Source organism: Leguminivora glycinivorella, chromosome 23 (genome assembly GCF_023078275.1).
Source record: "Leguminivora glycinivorella isolate SPB_JAAS2020 chromosome 23, LegGlyc_1.1, whole genome shotgun sequence".
Lineage (NCBI taxonomy): Eukaryota > Metazoa > Arthropoda > Insecta > Lepidoptera > Tortricidae > Leguminivora > Leguminivora glycinivorella.
Window position 1 is genome coordinate 7263346 of NC_062993.1, and position 21138 is coordinate 7284483.

At 37.0% G+C, this 21138-nt stretch overlaps 1 protein-coding gene and 1 long non-coding RNA gene across 2 annotated transcripts in view; both read left to right on the forward strand.

Moving 5' to 3' along the window:
- LOC125238287 overlaps nucleotides 1-6210 on the forward strand; it is a 33128-nt gene extending 26918 nt beyond the window's left edge. Inside the window, exon 2 of the long non-coding RNA XR_007178422.1 lies at nucleotides 6012-6210. This is a non-coding gene — a long non-coding RNA (uncharacterized LOC125238287). The remainder of the gene's footprint in view (nucleotides 1-6011) is intronic.
- Nucleotides 1-21138, forward strand: part of LOC125238286 (luciferin sulfotransferase) — an 82116-nt gene that overhangs the window by 37834 nt on the left and 23144 nt on the right. The window lies entirely within an intron of this gene.

Genomic DNA, 21138 nt, shown 5'->3' on the forward strand with positions numbered 1-21138 from the left:
TGTTTTTATTTACTTAAATGTTTCTTTGTACATTAATTTCTAATTTAAATAACGCTTTATCTATCATAAATAGTTTTAGAATACTAAAAAATAATTTCAAACATAAACCACAAAAAGTAGCTCTGTGGAAAATCCTACTGAGTTACGGAGAAATTTCGTCAATATTTACTTATTTTACTGGATTTTCAATGGCTTACTGGAGAATGCGGTGGGTGTGGACAAGGCAAGGCTCAACGCATTGTCTAAACTAGAGTCCGGCGCGTGGCTTCAGGCTCTTCCTTCTCCCTATGTGGGTACCCTCCTTGACAATGACTCGATGCGGGTGGCCGTGGCTCTCCGCCTGGGCTGCAGTGTATGTGAACCCCATGTATGCATCTGCGGTTCCATGGTGGAGAGAGACGGTCATCACGCATTGAGTTGCTGTCGGTGTGCATGGAGGCACCCTCGTCATCACGCCCTAAACGATATCGTGCGGAGGGCGTTGGTCTCGTCTCGGCGAATACACCGTGCGTGCTGGAGCCACCAGGTCTCAGCCGATCGGACGGGAAGAGGCCCGACGGGTTAACCTTGGTCCCTTGGGAGAGGGGCAGATGCCTGTTGTGGGATGCCACGTGCGTCAACACTTTTGCTGCTTCCCACCTTAGCCGCACCGTGCGTTCGGCGGGGGCGGCGGCTGAAGCGGCGGTGGCTCGAAAGCGGGAAAAATACGCGGTCCTGTCCAATTATATTTTTGTCCCTCTTGCCGTAGAAACCACTGGCTGTTGGTGCGCAGAGGCCAAAACCTCCTTTATTAGAGAATTGGGCGGGAGGCTGAGCGAGCGTGGTCACGACCCCCGCTCCGGGTCGTTCCTGTTGCAAAGGTTGTCCATCGCGGTTCAACGTGGCAACGCGGCGAGCGTGATGGGCTCCTTTGCAGCTGGAGGGACTCGGAGTGGATTTAGTGAGTAGTTTATTTCTAATTTTATTTGTAATTATTAATTTATTTAGTTATTTGTATATATAGTATAAGTCTTAATTGTAATTATTTTATTTCCATATTGTAGTTGTTTAGAGACAAAGTTTTGCGGATGGCAATCGTGAAAACGAAATTAAACATTTAATCTACTAAAGTGGTAGGTTATTTTTTATTCTGGCAACATTATAATATCTTGCCGTGTACGCTATATTGGTTTTTTGTTGTCAGTCGCACGCCATAACTCGTGAAGGAAGGATTTGTTCGAGCGTGTTTTAGAGGTCCGTTTCTGAGTTCCACATAGTGACTACGTTTTCGAAGGTATATTGTATAGTTTATTAAGAAACTACCTGTTCATATTACTAGTTAGTTTATCTATTTTAATAATATATAACGTTTATGGGAAGAGTTTGTATAATTTAATTTACAACCAGAATTTTGTTTCTCAAAGGCGTAACCGTTACGTTCCATTGAGAAATATTGTTTCTCAGTGGATTAAAAAGTAACTCAGTGGAACGATAAAGCCGCGTTATAAGTACACATTTATATTTTTACGGTTTCCATCTTACTCAATACTTTAGTACTCTACGATACATGAGTGGAATTAAATTTTAATATATAATGAATAATATATTGTTACTATTTAAATAATATAATTATTGTGGTTGGTTTCGTTTCCTTTTCAAGAAAAAGTGTACGTTTCACACATTTTTTTCAAAGTATTTACATTATGGGCTCATTTTACTTTATGATTTAACTTTCACATCATATACATGAAAAAAAAAAATTATCGTCACTTTTTTATATGGAAGTTTAATTATTTTCATGAATGTGATGCAATATACAAAGAAAACAAATTACTAAATTAAGGGCCCTAATTTTCATACGTGAGGCGTAAAATGAGTCCAAAAAGTAAATATTTTGAAGACACTGAATATGTACACTTTTTCTGAAAAAGGCTCAGTTAATTTAATTTTTTTTTATTTGAGATATTAACATCCCCGTAAAAACAGTTTGCTTAATTGTTTGACGTAGTTAAATTAGCTCCATGTTAATCGCACCCTTAGTTTTATGTTACGTTCCACTGAGAAATTGTCCTAGCAATTTCTTAGACGTAAATTTAAATTTTTATAAGATTTTGTTACCCTTACCTACCTGTGAGTATGATATTATATAAATCTAACATCTTCTTTACATTTAAAAGGAGTTTATAGTTAATTTTTCTACAGATTTTTATGTTTTTACGAAAAAGTTTTGAAGTTTTTTGACCACAATGTCACTCAGCGGATATGTAAAAGTGATTTTTAGAGGGTTATTTTGTGTTTATTCTACTGTTTTTTGTAAAGTTCGTAACTCAGTGGATCACCCAGCTCCAGAAACACCGATTAAAGTTCATTTTTTTCTCAGTTCTTACAAAAATGCTATTACAGTGAAACCTGGTTAAGTGGGACCTGGATAAGTGAGATACCTCTTTAGCTGGGACCCAAGGTGCGGTCCCGACACTTTCGCACCGATTTACCTCTGTTAGTGAGACAAAACAGACCTCTATAACTGAGATTAGCCTTTTCGATTTTTTTGTCACATTTCCCTCTATTAGTGAGACAGATTGTGTATTTTACCTCTATTACTGATACTATATTTGAAATGTATATTCACTTAATTGTTTGTTAAGAATTTTATAGAAATTTACCTCTGTATCTGAGATACAGTCAATCTATGACCTCTGTAACTTAGACTTTAATCATCTCATCAATTTAAAAATCTATTTCCATATTTTTAATAATTCTTAGCCCATCTGTAAATTACGCGATTGATTCTTTGTGTTTCGGTGAGTTAAGGGTTTTCTTGGTTATTTTAAGTAATTAGAACTAAAATTTCGATTTGTAACATAAAAATTATAAAAAAAAATAGCATAATATTGAAATACTATTCTTTTTTTTTATTTCCCTTCGGGGTGTACTAGAGGAGGGGAAGAAAACTGCTCAGAGTAGTAACATACAAAATTTATTTAACTCTGCACCAAATGGGCTTGCTTATTGACAACTACTTATGGCTTAGGGCCTTTTAGCTTATAACTTATCTAATTACGGGAACACAAGGTGATATTTGGTCGATTGCGCTATAGTACGGAGATGTTACAGAACTACTAGGCCGGAGAAGAGAGCGGCAACAACGTTATAAGGCTGTTTGGTAGAGGCGTGGCCGTTGGAGGGCCAGACCCAGCGCTGCGGCTCCTCGTGGTTCCGACTGGCAGGTGCGGAGTGACTGGAAGCTCCGGCCAGCTGAGAGGGAAGACCATCGCCTCGCCGCTTCAAACCAGCTAAGCCTTATAACGTTGTTGCCGCTCTCTTCTCCGGCCTAGTAGTTCTGTAACATCTCCGTACTATAGCGCAATCGACCAAATATCACCTTGTGTTCCCGTAATTAGATAAGTTATAAGCTAAAAGGCCCTAAGCCATAAGTAGTTGTCAGTAAGCAAGCCCATTTGGTGCAGAGTTAAATAAATTTTGTATGTTACTACTTTGAGCAGTTTTCTTCCCCTCCTCTAGTACACCCCGAAGGGAAATAAAAAAAAAGAATAGTATTTCAAAATGGCGTTGGTCCATCTTCATACTCCAGCTCATCCTTCTTTAAGAGGTTAAAAGCTATCGGTCTCTCCTCCAACGCAGTCTCAGTACCCATTTTTACGAACGAAATAATAGTAAAGAATTAAAATTTCTATGACACAATGACATTAAAAGTCTTATATTTTATTTAAAGACAAAGGCTTATTTACCTTTTCTTTTAGTATGCAACTAATAATAACTATATGAAAAACACCTTATTACCTCTATAACTGACACATCCCCCTATTCTGGCCTCTATTAGTGATACCCTCTGTAAGTGAGACAAACATTGTATTATACCTATCTAACTGAGACCCTGAATAAGTGGAATACCTCATTAAGTGAGATAAATTTTGTTGTCCCTTGAAGTCTCACTTATCCAGGTTTCACTGTAATTTCATTGAATTTTATGTAGATGAATGACTAATGAACACGAAAAAACAATTGTATCATTCAAACTAACAACATTTATAAAATCACAAGTTTTTCAATACGCTATAACAAAATAAAAATCCACCCTGTACCTACAAAGAAATCTACGGATCCAAATGAAAATCTTATTTTTTGTAAACGTTTCAATAAGAATACTTTTATTACGCGGGCGAAGCCGCGGGAAAAAGCTAGTTAAAACATAAAATATTACCTTTCGATACATACATTAGTAATAAACCTGATTAAATAACAAATGGTTGTTTCGAAAAAACAATGTGTGAAACAGTCAATTTGTATATAAAGACATGTGACACCCATAACAAGCATTATTTTCATAATGGGTCTCGCACAGATCACCTCCATTGTGATTCTCATTGGACAATTTTCTGTATTCAGTTTAGCTGCCGATCTTCCTAAGCTACCCAATAACAGACTCTCAGAAGGAAAAGACAGGGACCTCCCCAATGGAGTACCAATCCACTGCGGATTTGGATCTCCAAGGAGGGTCAGCACTACCACTTATAAAAATCCAGGACAAGTATTGACAAGTACAATCTTCGGAAGAGACGCGATCACTGCTGGTGCATTGGGAGATCCAAACGGACCTAGACCGGGAGCTGGAACGCGCTATAAAATAGCAGAATTCCATGGAGCTAAAGTCTTGTACGCTCTCGAAATAGACCCCGCTGGGGAAGCAGCCTACTGGCTCCCTCAAGGCGGTGTCGTAGACATTCACCATCATCCGTCCGACAGACAACCAAAGTACGTGTTCACTCCTGACTTCAGTGGTTGCTCTTGGACCGTCACTCCCGTGTCTAACGGGATGCTCCGCCTGCATCACGTCGAAGGCGGCAGGGAGAGAGAACAGTTCAACAGCTTAACAGAAGCTCAGAAAGGGGGACCTGTCACCTACGCCATACAATACAAAGACTACGGGTACGTCGTGGAGACTCGCAAGCTGACTAGCAACGTCCCGGCGTTCGCTTACATGCACTACGCTAACGGCCATTGGACCCTCAACTTCCAGCGCAAGTCTTGCACTCCGGAAACTGGCGGGTACACGTTCAACAGTGCCCATATTTTAACTGGGTTGGTGATGAACGAATCGAAATCTACTTATCCTGCTATATCGGGTACCAAGTCTTACAACATTCCTTATCCACTTGACAGTCCTACGAGACCATAGTATCCAAAAAAAAATTCCGGTAGACAGTCCTACGATACCTTACTATCCAAAAGAGGGGATGGAGACACAGTTGATTAAAGTGACATCTAGCGAAATATTGCGGCATTATTTACTTATTCTCTTGATACAATATAATAATAATAATAATAAAGCCTCTTTATTCCTTAAAAAAAAAAACTAGCATAGTTTAAATAATCATTCCATAATTAAATAATTAAATATAAATTTTTAAATTAACATTCCTTGTCATGCTTTTAAATATAACATTACAATTAAAATTTAGATATTATTTCATTAATAATAATTAATTTAATTGAGAATAATATTTAATTTAATTTAATTTGTACATAATTATTAATTTATATCTGTATTATTATTTTGTAAAATATTTATTTAAGGACCTCTCTACGAGTGAAGGCCTCCTCCATATCGTTCCAATTGTCTCTATCCATTGCCCTTAGAATCCAGTTATTTCCAGCTGCTCTAACTATCTCGTCAGCCCATCGTCCTTTCGGTTTTCCTTGAGATCGTGTACCGAGTGGTCCTGGCCACGTAGTTACTTTATACGCCCATTTGTCCCGGTTCATTCGTGCCACATGGCCTGCCCACTTCCATTTTAGCTTTTTACAGTGTTGTAGAGCGTCTATTACGTTTGTTTTCCTTCTTATGTCTGTATTACGATGTCTGTCTTTTTACAGTGTTGTAGAGCGTCTATTACGTTTGTTTTCCTTCTTATGTCTGTATTACGATGTCTGTCTCTTCTGCTTATTTTTAGTATAGTAGTTGACAGGATTGGTAATGAATGAACTGAGGTCTAGTTATCGTCCTATATCAGGTACCAAAAATTATAATGTCCCTGAACAATAAATAAGTTCCAATAGGCAAGTTCAAGTGCAGTTTAGTTTCATATATTTTGCGAAAACCCTCAATTTCTTCTTTCATTTCGACATGTTTCTTTGTAAGTATTTAAAACCAATCATTTCAAATCAATTTTCCTTATTTTCATATCTAATAAACAATCATTTCATATTTTATTTCGTATTATTATTTCTTTTATATTTGTCCTTATGAATTAAATAGGTTATGTTTGATTGCATAAACATGTCTGTTAAATGCCGAGTTCCAGATGTTCAACGTAATAATGTCAATAAAAATGGCCCGTGCAATTCACCACACCTGCTTCAACACAAAAGCAACTAATTTGACTTATATTGCGCAGACACAATCCAACAATGACTCTCCAAAGGTCTTAACAAAACCTGTAATCTATAACACTTAAGTCGTTTTCATTATTAGCAAGTAATACTTCATGTGGTGTTCTTAGAGTGCAACAATAGGCCACCTCAGAGAAACCACCAGAACAGTTCATTGTGGTCAAGGAGTACAAATGGGACAATAGATTTCAAGGGGCAACTGTAGGTACTTAACGTATGATTCACAAAGCTGCCCTGGGTGTCAAAGGACTATTGAGGATTTAATTGATTGCTAATATTTAAGGTAGACTTTTATTATTATATTATGTGGTTAGAACGGTTCAACTATTTATGATGAAATATGTGAAACAGAATTAATTTAATTTACCTGACCTCAAACGCAAATTTTGATTTTACAAAACAATTTATTTTGTCTATAAACAAACAATTTATGTTGTTTCTAATTAACACAAGTCAAATTATAATTATTCTATTGAAAATATTTCAACTTGTGCTATCTTTAAGTAGTCACACCACTATATATATAAATTAAAACCGAAATAAATTACACATATGAAAGAAAAACCTCAGGAATTGGAGGCCTTGGTCACTTTTTCTTTCATATGTGTAATTTATTTCGGTTTTAATTTATGTTGTCTTATAAGATGTTTTATAGCTTCCTAAATTGTTTGTCGAAAACCGTAATAATATCCCCCGTACCTACTCCTGTACTAGTACCTAAAGGTTGTGCCTTAGAGCTTCATTTTCCAGCATTTATTGCAATTGTAAAACAAAAAAATAAATCTGGTTTATTTCATTTTCCATTTGCTACGTCAAATTTTCTTAATGTCTCCAATTAGGGAACAATTACCCATCCGAAAATAATGAACTAGATACAGTAGGTACCTTATGCTCCTCAACCTCAACCCTCAAAGTAATGGCAAGGGTGCCCGATTGATATTCCGAAATAAAATACGCCGATTTTCGGTTCGCTGACAACGATTCGCCGACGTCTTTTTTGGCCGAATAACGATTGGAAGATTCTCATGTCGCATAATATTCGTTCGAAAACGGAGTCGGTAGCCTGAGCTCCGGGCCTTCGGCCCTACGCGGAGCTATACACTATATCGACATAATCGACACACAGAAGTAAGAAAAAAAAACATACACCAACTACACAAAATATAACCTAAGTTATGTACAAAACCGTATATTATTTACAAGTATGTACATAACCCAATCCAAGTCCTTAAAGACCCACGTACTGACAGAAAACCCTATGGGCGCCAATGTAGCCGGCTAGTCAGCGGAGAAATGAAACAAAGGTTCTTCAAGTAAACAATATCTAAATATATAAAAGAAGAAGCTGACTGACTGACATATCAACGCACAGCCGAAACCGCTGGTCCTAGAGATTTCAAATTTGGCACGTAGGTTCCTTATATAGTGTAGAGGAGCACTAAGAAAGGATTTTCCAAAATTCACCTCCTAAAGGGGTCAAATAGGGGTTCAAAGTTTGTATGGGGAAACAAGATTAGTTTGACTATTTTATTCGAAACTTCACAGGAAGATTCCTTAAGACATATGACTGAATACGTGTTTCAGGTTTTTTGAAAATTTACCCCCTAAAAGGATGAAAAGGGGGTGATAAAGTAAAAAAATCAATATGGGTATCGTTTTTATGGTTTATCGGGTCGCTGATCACGATAAATACAACGTTTTTAAAATCTAACGAGGCGAAAGTGAAATACCTTCTCCCCTGTTGTGGTGCAATGGGGTTTAAATATCAAAAAAATATACAAAAGAAGATATTGACTGACTGACTGACATATCAACGTACAGCCGAAACCGCTGGTCCTAGAGATGTCAAATTTGGCACGTAGGTTCCTCATATAGTGTAGAGGAGCACTAAGAAAGGATTTTTCAAAATTCGCCTCCTAAGGGGGTCAAATGGGGGTTCAAAGTTTGTATGGGGTAACAATGTTAGATTCACTGTTTTATTCGAAACTTCACAGGAGGGATCCTAAAAACATATGACTAAAGACGTGTTTCAGATTTTTTGAAAATTTAACCCCTAAAAGGGTGAAAAGGAGGTGATAAAGTCAAAAAACTAATATGGGTATCGTTTTTACGGTTTATTGGGTCGCTGATCACGATAAATACAACGTTTTTAAAATCTAACGAGGCAGAAGTGAAATACCTTCTCCCCTGTTGTGATGCAATGGGGTTTAAATATCAAAAAATTATATAAAAGAAGAAACTGACTGACTGACATATCAACGCACAGCCGAAACCGCTGGTCTTAGAGATTTCAAATTTGGCACATATGTTCCTTATATAGTGTAGAGGAGCATTAAAGGATTTTTCAAAATTCTCCTCTTAAAACGGTGAAATGAGAAATGAGAAACAAGATTAGTTTGACTATTTTATTCGAAACTTCACAGGAGGATTCCTAAAGACATATGACTAAATACATGTTTCAGGTTTTTTGAAAATTTGACCCCTAAAGGGGTGCAAAGGGGGTAAAGTGAAAAACACAATATAGGTATCGTTTTTATGGTTTATCGGGTCGCTGATCACGATAAATACAACGATTTTAAAATCTAATGAGGTGGAAAAGAAATTTTCTCCCCTGTTGTTGTACAATGGGGTTAAAATATCCAAAATAGCCATAAGTATAGGTTTAGTTTTTATCTCTACTTCTGGTTCAAGAGATTTAAAATTAACACGGAAGTTCCTTAGAGGAGCACTAAGAAAGGATTTTTCAAAGTTCACCTCCTAGCATGATAATTTGACAGGGGCAGGGACAGGGACGCGCAGGGAAGAGATAGGGATAGGGATTGGGAAGGGATAGGGATAGGGATAGGGATAGGGATAGGGATAGGGGGATAGGGATAGGGATAGGGATAGGGATAGGGATAGGGATAGGGATAGGGATAGGGATAGGGGGATAGGGATAGGGATAGGGATAGGGATAGGGATAGGGATAGGGATAGGGATAGGGATAGGGATAGGGATAGGGATAGGGATAGGGATAGGGATAGGGATAGGGATAGGGATAGGGATAGGGATAGGGATAGGGATAGGGATAGGGATAGGGATAGGGATAGGGATAGGGATAGGGATAGGGATAGGGATAGGGATAGGGATAGGGATAGGGATAGGGATAGGGATAGGGATAGGGATAGGGATAGGGATAGGGATAGGGATAGGGATAGGGATAGGGATAGGGATAGGGATAGGGATAGGGATAGGGATAGGGATAGGGATAGGGATAGGGATAGGGATAGGGATAGGGATAGGGATAGGGATAGGGATAGGGATAGGGATAGGGAGGGATAGGGATAGGGATAGGGATAGGGATAGGGATAGGGATAGGGATAGGGATAGGGATAGGGATAGGGATAGGGATAGGGATAGGGATAGGGATAGGGATAGGGATAGGGATAGGGATAGGGATAGGGATAGGGATAGGGATAGGGATAGGGATAGGGATAGGGATAGGGATAGGGATAGGGATAGGGATAGGGATAGGGATAGGGATAGGGATAGGGATAGGGATAGGGATAGGGATAGGGATAGGGATCGGCGAGTATCCTGCATCCGTAATAACTATTACATTCAATGTGCTGTAAGAAGATCGTTGTTTGCTTGCCTTTTATATGTTTACGTTTTCAATAGGTATAAGCAAAATGGAAAAAATTGTAAGCGATAATGCAAGGAAGTACTTTTTACCCTACCGACCATAGCGTCGAGATACTGGCTATGTGGGTTGTATAAATTTTCCCCAGTATAAATATTTATATAGGCAAAATACATAAATATTCGTACCTACTACCTACGCTGTGGTCGCTGTGTAACAATTCTACAGTCATTGCAAGAATTTCTTTTAAAACAATAGTAATATGTATAAGGTACAGTCAGCCAAAAAAGTGGTTTACTTACCACTTTTCGATCAATAGAGTCGAAAAGTGGTAAACCACTTTCTTGGCTGACCGTACAGCAAATAGATCAGTAACAATGGCCCCCAGTCGAGAATTTCCCGCTTTACCTTAATCGAAATAATCGCGGACAGATGTACCTACAAAGAAACCTACGGATCCAAATGAAAATCTTATTTTTAATATATAAACTAATATATACAATAAAATGGGTAATATCTGTCAGTACGCGAGTAGGTAGTAAAAAATCGTCACTGGCCTCAACGTTCCTTCTGCTGGTCTTCGTCTAGCCGTATAACGTGGTCTGTCCTCAGGTGCCACTGCGCGAGTTGTACAGAAACCAGGCTGAAGATGTTCCAGCGCTGAGTAGTATAAGCAGCGACGTTCAGCAAAGTTCTTCTTAAATTTTAAAGTAGAAGAAATGACTGCAACAATCGTGCGTGCTTAGGTCTGCAGTCGGAACCTAGCCCAGGCCTTATTCGCTTTCGCGAAACAGTGACGTACAATAAGACTTGGATTAGGTTTCAACATTAAATGAATAAACTTAACTATTTACACATATTATACAATTATAAGTACCTGCATAAGAGGCAGCCCAACACAAACACACTGTTTTTACAATAGAAGTATTTCACAAGTTTTAAATGCAATCAAATAATTAGCACTTGAAATGTATATGAGCCTTCCCCGGCAGAGAAAATTTTGTGCAAAAAAACAAAAGACGCGTGATATGGCCGTACTTTTTCTTCTTAGCGGCCAGTGCGAGCGGCGACTGCAACATGCAGGTTTGTCATGTTACAACGAAACAGAAATGAGTTTATATGTAATATTCAAACGCGCTCACACAATTTCAAGAGATTTGGTAACTCCTTGCAGCGGCAGTGAGTGAAATTCGTAATTTGAGTTTTTTTCTTTTAAGTCCGACTTGTGCTTTACTGTAGATTTCTAATAGGTTTTCCTGTAATCTATAGATTGAAAACTATCTCGTGTATTTTCTTGAAAATTTTACGCTTAGTAGTTTCGGAGATAAGGGCCGAATGGCAATTTTTTGCCTATTTTCTTAAATTACTGGAAAATATTTTTGAAACACTTACAAAAAGCTCTTTCATTTGATATGTAACACAATATAGTTCTAGAAACTTTGATTTTTAATTTTCACTTTTACCCCCAAAAGTGGCTCCTATAATTGAATTTTCTTAATTTAAATTACATTTTTTTTATACTACGTCGGTGGCAAACAAGCATACGGCCCGCCTGATGTAAAGCGGTCACCGTAACCTATGGACGCCTGCAACTCAAACAGTGTCACATGCGCGTTTCCACCCCATTAGAAGCTTGTACATTCCCTTTTGCTGTGTTAAGTACATAGCAAAAAGGAGTGTACAAGTTCCAAGGAGGGTTCGGGTTGCCGACGGATGACGGACAATAGACGGAACAAGTTAGTTCCGTAAGTCCTCCCGTCATCAGCACACCGCACCCTCGTTGAGCTCTGGCAGCCTTACTCACCGGCAGGAACACAACACTATGAGTAGGGTCTAGTGCTATTTGGCTGCGTTCTTCTGTAAGGCGGAGGTACTACCCCAGTTGGGCTCTGCTCTAGATTCGAGCGAGACGATATTCGCTGTGCTGTGTCCTACCACACAAAGCGGAATATCATTCGCTATGCCCTACCTCCTCCTAGATTACATGTCCGTCTTTGGGTCCCAGGTTTACATATGTGTGCCAAATTTCAAGTTAATCGGTTCGGTAGTTTCGGAGAAAATTGGCTGTGACAGACGGACAGACAGACACACGAGTGATCATATAAGGATTCCGTTTTTCCCTTAAAAACTAAGCTCTGGTCGCATGAGGCTTATAAATACAATAGGGCATGAGAAAGAGCCAATAAAACTGAAATGGATGGATTTAAAACACTTACATTTGGGTCCGTTAAAAGACACGTACAAACTTTTAAAGACAGCTCAAAAAATATAACTGTTTGCCAAACTATGCCGCGAAATACCTTCGCAACTGACATCCCGAACGCGACAATTTTAATTAAACCAAGCCCAAAAAATATATGACGTAAATATATGAATGTAAACAATGAAACAAAATGAAATGTAAACACGTAAACGGAACTGTCAGAAACTAAATATAGGCACTGAATAAATGGGGCGAATGACCAATGAAAAAGACGGAGATGGACTGTATGGAACTAATTACGAATGATAACTGCTGTTTACCTTTTAAATGTATATTTAATAAATATTATGAGATTACAAAACCAAACACAATCAATGACAATTTATAACTAAACAAAAAACATATGCCAAATTGACAGGAAAAATCTATACTACATATTTCAATTCTGCAAAGAGTTTGGAACAACGCTCATGAAACGAAACGCTCGTAGATATATATCTATATCTTGGGTAGGTATTGGCGCAACAGAGCCAAACTATCTTTCAGACTACGTTTCGTTTTCGTTTCGCGTCGTAGAAATGCCATTTGGCTACGGGGCCTGATGTCATTGGGAAGTAATAAATTCGGAAATAAACATGAAAATGTGAATAATTTGCTTTTCTAATTCAGTTTAATTGAAACGGAAATCAGCCACTGTATCTTAAAAACAGAACGTTTTGTACTGAAAAGTCCGGTTAATTCGTCAAACTTATATTGATTAGGTCGAGCTCAAAATGGTCACTTTTTTCATTAATTGTAGTCTCTGTCTTTTGCACTCACGGGATGTTCATATACGTGACAGATTCTGTATTGTACTTCCTCCTTGCTTCGCTCTGCAGTGTCGTGATCTCCTACCTGGATCAATTTACTCCGGACGACAGATTTCCAGGCCTTTCGGTCCCTTGCAACTTCTAAGGCATCATGGACCTTGACGGAACGCGATTTGCTGATTTGGTCGGACCATCGCGTTGGACTGCGTACAAGCAGCAGTTCTGTATTGCACTAGTCATTAAGCGTAACCAAAATGATGTCTGTGGACGTAACAGTCTGTGTCGCACCAATTTACGGAAAAGCGATAGATAAATATGAATTTCGTTCGTCATGGAGCGTGAGCGATTTGCTACTTGTCTACGAGATCTACCAGTATAAATTCTGTCTCATACAACTTGTAGCTCTACTATAAAATCAGCGGTAGAGTCTGGGTAGAGTGCGCAATAACCTGAGGTTGTATAGAGGCATTAAATACGCGATACCAGGAGCGAATAAATGTTAGCGCGCCCATGATTAAGATCGGAGGCCTAATTAACGAGGTTGTACTGCTTATTGATGGTTTTACCTTTAACGCTAAAAGAAGGTAAGTAAGTGGTGATCATTTTGTTCTGTGTAATTTTAAGCGTTTTTACCACATACAATCACGCCTGTATCCCATAAAGGGGTAGGCAGAGGACATGAAACTGCTCAAGTTTCAGTGCTACTCTTGGGAATCAAAGCGTTGAAAGAAAACGAAATTGTGACATTGCAGTGACAGGTTGCCAGCCTCTCGCCTACGCCACAATTTAACCCATATCCCACAGTAGACTTCTACGACACCCACGGGAAGAAAGGGGGTGGTGAAATTCTTAACCCGTCACCACACGGGACCCGACGGGACGGGACGGGACGGGGTTTTTACCTTCCTATTTTTTGTCGACCATCTCTTTACTCCATAAAATGAATAATGAGGAGACGCATTCTCATTCTCAAAAGAACGTCTTTATCCAAAGGTTTCGAACTCGTAAAGGCACTAAAACTAATATTCGATTAAAATTCCCAACGGAGGTAATCTAAATCTATACAAATAATTGTCGCTAACAAGCTAAAGACGTCAGTCGTAAATTAAAAGCGTCTGAACGTCTGTAAGCAAAAATCATTTCACTATTCCATCATCTCTCAGCCTTTGCTTTTAAATTTATGAATATTACCACCATCACGCCTACCCTCAAAGGAATCAATGGCAACGTCTCGTATAGAAGATTTATTATTTATTAGTCTCTATTCGAACATAATATACACTAATATACCGTAGAAAAACGAACTCCAAAAGCCACCTGGATCGGCCATTGTCGAAGCTCAATATATTTTAAATTACTCTCGGCGGCTCAAAATGCTACTATTGTGACTTGATGGACTTCCTTTTTTGAAATAAACCGAATTCCCGAGTTCGAAATTGGAATCATAAACGTTTATAGATTCTTAATTTTATTACCGTGTAACTTTTTAATAGCGGCCAGATGCAATATTTGTATTTAGAACGCTGGCTGGTTAGAATTTTCTTGCGAAATTTTTAAATATGGAACCTCCGGACTACCATTTCTCTTAGCTTTTTAAACAGCTTTTTTTAGTTTTATCGATGGCCAGTGCCGTCCGTGTCAAAAGCGGTATGAAAGGAGTCTGGTTGTTTTTTTCTTTTTCGCCTTCTGTCGACTTGTGCCGCATTAGGAGGCTTTTGTTGACGCTCGCGAACGAAGTCGAATATCAAATGAGCTGTCGATATTACTTTTGTAAGTGTTACTACTTCGTGAAGTGATTATTATGGATTCATTATTTTCATATCTAAAAATACAAAGTACTTGTACTTTCAAGGTAACATAGCAAGGACATACGTCCTTAAATACTCTTAGTTCTTATAACTATGTGAACACCGTAATTATGGAGTATATCTCGTTGTCATTGTTAAATAAAGAATAAACTGCAGCGTCCTGTGTCATTTTTAACCGACTTCAAAAAAGGAGGAGGTTCTCAATTCGACTGAATGTTTTTTTTTTTTTGTATGTATGTTACTCGATATCTCCGAGAATCGTGGACCGATTTTCAAAATTATTTTTTTGATCGAACCGGTATAACCCCGAGATGGTCCCATTGGCACCAAGTCAGGGTCTGATGATGGGATCCTGAAGAAATCGAGGGAACTCTTCAAATGTTATAGGCACATGTAATGTTTTTAGTCTATTTTTCAAAGGTACACCAGTATTTACGTCTAATGGTAATAATTTTATGTGGCTGAGCTGATGATGGAAGGTCAACTCCTCAATGGTTAGGAGTTAAAGGATAATTCTTTCACTACTGTACATGTATTCGGACGGATACATATAATATCACTAGGAACCACTAAAAATCAACAAATAAATAAACTTTTTAACAAAAAATAAAACCGCCTTCAAAAATAAGCGCGTTACAAAACACGGAGAAACTAAAAAGCCAAAAATAATAAACCTTTCAATTCAGATTTCTTATCGTATTGCAATAAGCTAAACATCCAAATTATAAACAAATCAATTATTTTTAGAGTCAAGACAAAAAGTAGCCTATATCAACTACCTCCACTTAAAAAATCAGGTCAATTCCTCGCTCCGTTTTGCCGTGAAAGACGGACAAACAAACAGACACACACACTTTCCCATTTATAATATTAGTATGGATTTTCTGTTTGCTTACAATCTCGCACGACAACTTGCGGATGCTAAGGGTCTTACTCAGGGCAATTAGCGCTGTGTCGAGAACGCTTAAAGCCTTTGTGTTCAGTCTTGTCCTGACTTAAGAAGATATATTCCAAAACAATTTGTTTTAGAATATAATCTATGGCATCTGTTGACCGTAATTTAAAAACAGTTCACCATGTGGTTTCATAGAAATTTCCTCCCGCAGACTCTCGGAAAGTAGATGAAATCTCGGGTACAGGATACCAAAAGTTTTCAGGGGACCACAGAATTTTGGACACTTTTGATAGCGTTCTTAGGTCGACCGGCTGGTGGCCGTCCGGTGGGTCGACCCAGGTATCGCTGGAAGGACTGTGTGGTGGCGGATCTGCGTCGGCTTCAAGTCAGTGACTGGCAAGAGGCTGCGCATTATCGGGACAGGGGGCGATCTCTCGTTTCGGAGGCCATGATTCACTTTGGATCACTGAGCCAAAATAGTTAGTTTTTTTAGTTAGTTTTCCTAAAAAGGAATTAGTACCAATATGTATTCTTTTTTATTTACTTCAGATGTGGCAAGAATAATAAATTATTCTAAATGGAAATTTCAGTTTAAATACTCGACAACTTTGCTGAATTTTGAATGATAAGGTTCTTACTAAGCGCGGCAATTAGCACTGTGTCAAGAACGCTTAAGGCTGCTTTCAAAAAAAACGTCAAAAGAATGTAAAATTGATAGTTTTAGTCGGTGAAATACTACACTTTCCGTTATCCAATAGATTTATTTAATTCAAGTTCCAGTTAGAGCATCTCATTATCTTGATTTTTATAAGACTGGATTTTTGAAAACTAACTCACTAAATTAATTATGAATATTTCTCTAATGCACGTTTAGAAAAACGCACGTATAGAGCTGAATCAGTCGATCTTATTTGTAAAATTTGGACAATTTTGAATATTAAAACGGGTAAATTTATAATTCGTATATCCTGTACCACAATCATTTCAGACTAGATTTTTATTTTAAGTTTTTGAAAAAGAGTAAACTAGCCTAAGGCGAATTCAATTTTTTTCAGAAATTACCTAAAATTAAGTGACAATTTCTTTGAAAATCTACATCACATCGAAGTAAGTTTTGTACTAAATTAATCTGCAACGTTTACTTAAATTGCTGTTATGCCTTAGTGATTATAAATTGTATTATTGATTTTTGCCAATTTTTTGAAAACGAGCCTTCACCGGTACAATTATTACCACTTTTGGACATTTTCTCATATTTTGTTAGACCAAGTAGAAAAAGTCCTGTAATGTGATATATATTTATAAACTACTCGCAAAGCCCTTTAATTTGATACCACACACGGTATGATCAAGCGCTCGGTTGCGATTTCACTATTTTTAACACGAAAGCCCTCTTAATGACTTTGTGTCGCTCAATCTTGTCCTGACTTATGAAGGACGGAGTTGCGATGTTCTATTGTTTTGGAATTATAATTTATGTCATAAAAGTAAAGTAAAATTCTTTATTTGCATTAAATGTGGTTAAAAATAGGTATCATAATAATTGCAAGTATCACACATTTAGCCTTATTTATAGCATGCAAAAATTTCAACTTAAACCTAAAATATTTATTTACATTTCATGCAACAACACAGAAATGAAAGTAGTTTACAATAGTAAAAAGTACTTACAAAAATTTCAATTGATAAAATTGAATGTCATTAGTCAGTTTGGTAGTCAAAAAAATCCTTAATGTTGTAAAAATTATTATTCAATAGCCAATTACGCAATGTCCGTTTGAATATTTTTATGTTACAAATTTCTTTAATATCTAATGGTAATTGATTGAATACTTTAATTGTCATTACATGGCAGTTATTTTTGAATAAAGCACTTTTACACATTGGTCCCATTAATCTTGTAGGTCCCATTAATTTTTACACATTGGTCCCATTATCATATGCAAATACATTAATCGTTATGGAAGAGATGTAGTTATTTAATAGCAGGATTCTCAACCGTGCGATTTCAACGGAATTTCCTCACGCGGGTCCACTACGCTGAAGTTTTCTCTAGAGGCAACATAATGGATTTTGAAATGGAGTGTACAGGGTTTCTAAAGAGTCGGCAAAGCTTATTTATAACACCAGTTAGAAGTTAATTATTTGAGCTGGTAAATATACCTACATGCAGGCAAAGATTTCCACCCTTTGTCGCACTAAGAAAAGACGCAAAGCGCTTCGTGCGAATTGGTAGATTATTTTATAACAATAACTTGTTACTAGAAGAAGACAATTGTCCCCCAGCCCTTCTGAAAGGCATATATCCCTGATGAGGAATAACGGGATTTCAACATCATCATCATCATCAGCATAATTCTGCCGTCCTATCACTAAAACCCATCTAACCCACAAATGATAGTTTTGAGATATGGGCAAAAAACATAAAAACCCATATCTCTAGGAAATGTGTCGATTTAGTCCAGATTTCTTTTATTCTTAAATTAAAACTAAATTCACGATAACATTATTTAAAATCAATTTAATTAAATATTGTTTAATTTATTAGAAATTCGCCATTTTGTGTTTAAGTTATGCAAATAATTCCTAAAATATGTATGATTTTACTATTAAAACACGGTTAAGTATACTTTAGCCGTTTTTTAGGATTGAATAATACATAAAACATGGCTTAATAACGGCAAAGTAAATTTACGTGTTTATAGTAATCGTAACATTGCATAATAATCTAAAAACATAGCTTAATAACCGCAAAGACACTAAACAATTTTATACTATCGTATATGCTCTAAAAAAATGCTGTAACCGTTTTTAAGCTATGCAATGACTACTAACATCGAAATAATTTGTATGCATTCCTAATCTAAAAGCCCGCTATATGACAAACCAGCGACGATTACTAGGTTTTAGCATTGTCATTCTTTTTAAAAGGAGTTTATCATTTTAGCAATGTCCCGTTTACCTGCAGTACCTGCACTAAGTTTCAAGAGCAATTCAATTTGTTAAATGAATAAAAGACAACTGAGGTAACGAACCCAATCATGGACAGTTTAAGAAAAAATTTCACCTGTTTTTGATATTTCACTGATAAATGTAAAAATTCTTCCGTTAAGCGTGTTAAATATTGAATGTCCTATCCTTCTTTTACATTTCAAGCGTATTGCAGAACGGATACTCCTATTAGTTTCTTCATACTTAACAAATTAAAACTAGGTGTTTTTTCTCCAATTATGGACGGCAGTTCTCCAGTAATGGATCCCCCATTATGGACAGTGAAATAAGTTTAAAATTTTACTTTTAAAGCCAATTGATACTTAATTAGTCAATTTTATATACCCCAAATAAAATTAGTTTGTGTTATTTTAACACAAACTAAACTAAACTAAACTTTGTTGTGTTGTTTCTTGTAAATTTTGGTTTTGTAAATTGTTCCTTGTCCATCATAGGAGGTAGGCAGTTTTTCGGTTCCAGTAATGGACACTCGCAAAATAACGCTATTTCTTTATATCTTTGGAGCAACAAACTAGTATGTTTTATACCTTATCTCATGCTTAATGCAGTAAGTAAAACGCATTCAAGTTTACATCGAGTATTATTTTTTTATTATTTTATACATGAACTCAACTCTCTTAGCAACATTACTAAGAATTCGTCTTGATATTTTTTTCAGTAAACTGATGAATTTTATCTTGTCCCCAAATCCTTCAGAAATAACCGAATTAATTGAAACTTCAAAATGAAACAGCTCTACAACTCTAGTTTATGCTACATAGCCGTCAGTTTTTAGAAACTAATTTTAGATACTTATTTTTAAGGATTTGTGTTTTTTTGTCCATAATGGCATCACCGTCCATTATGGGGTATTTCACCTTGTATGATATTGTAACCATTTATTTGCATGCATAAAAAACCTCGTTATAAGTTATGTTACAAATTAACATATTTAAACTTAATATAATATTCTAACATTAGTGAAAACTAACATAACATTAATATGAAACAATAAAATTCGCTTTTTACATTGCAACAAATCAATTTGCTATACCGACACGGCGAAAGGTGTCGCTCTTGGATATCCAAAGTTATTCGTATTATTACTATAATACACTATTAAAATAATGTTTTTATTACCGAGTTATATAAGGTTAAAAACGGTTGACATTGGCAGTTCTTACAAAAAGAAACACGGATTTCATTTATTATTCGCCAAGCAAGTGAAAATAGCAATCTTTATTTATTTTATACTTCAAAAATTCAAAATACATTTAGGATTGTTTGACATAATAATTTTCTCTCTTTCCGCTTGATTCCGTTCTTCTTAAAATTTATTTTTCTTTTTTTGTGCGTTTGGTTTTCGACAGTTGTATTATTAATATTAATATTACGAGTGTAGTGCTCTATATCGACGGTGGTTCTACATCGATAAATGGTTATATGTACTTATGTGTAGGCCAGTCCTCCTTTTCTGTATGTAAAGCTTCTGGATTTGAAGGGTCTGAATGAATTGGTACAGCAGAATACTTATATATCATACATCTTTTTTTTTTCTTTAAACTAGAATCAATATAGATATAATAATGACATTTCCTCGCTGTATCGCAATGCTGATACGTTGTGCGAGGAAGTCGCCAGCTCTTCGGTCACCAGTTACCTCAACCAGACGCTTCGCGATTTCTGTGAACAACTTGTTCGCGCTGGGACCCCATGGACCTAGAGTTTCTACGCCAAAGGGTACAAAAAGGTATCCTTTGCCCATTCCCTTACCCTTTCTTTTATAAACTGTGACTAGATTAAGTATGCATTTACTTTCTGCCCCTTTCGCTCGTCGGTTAAAAATAAAAGATCCTGTATTATGACAGCGCCGGCGTCGGCGGGGCGCCCGCTAATTGCCATGACCACCAATATTGACTCCAATAACTACCGGCTTTTAAGTTTTTAATTATTCCATGTTTACCGAGAGGAGACCTTAAGCTGCCGCGCTACGCAATGAAGCTACTTAAGTCCGTGCTGTCACAGTATAGTAAAGAGTACTGTCGTGCTGTGGTAGAACACTGTCCCGATGTCGACTCGCATGGCTAGGTACAGTCACTGGCATAAATAAGTGATGATTTTTGTACCTTGTCGCACGTCTTGTTTGAAATGTCATACGAAATTGTCAAACGATTCAAAGCGACAAGGTACAGAAATCATCACTTCTTTATGCCGGTGACTGTACGTAGCAATTGGGTCTCTATTGGTTCCCAGAAAATCTTATTTATTTAAAACATATTTCAATGACATTACAGATAAATCCAATGCGTCATGAAACTTAAAAAAAAACCAGTAAATTGAACATGAAAAAAAACAAACAATAAAAGTTTACAACTAAACAATTGATTTGGGCGATGACGTAACAGCGTGGCTCCGCGCGT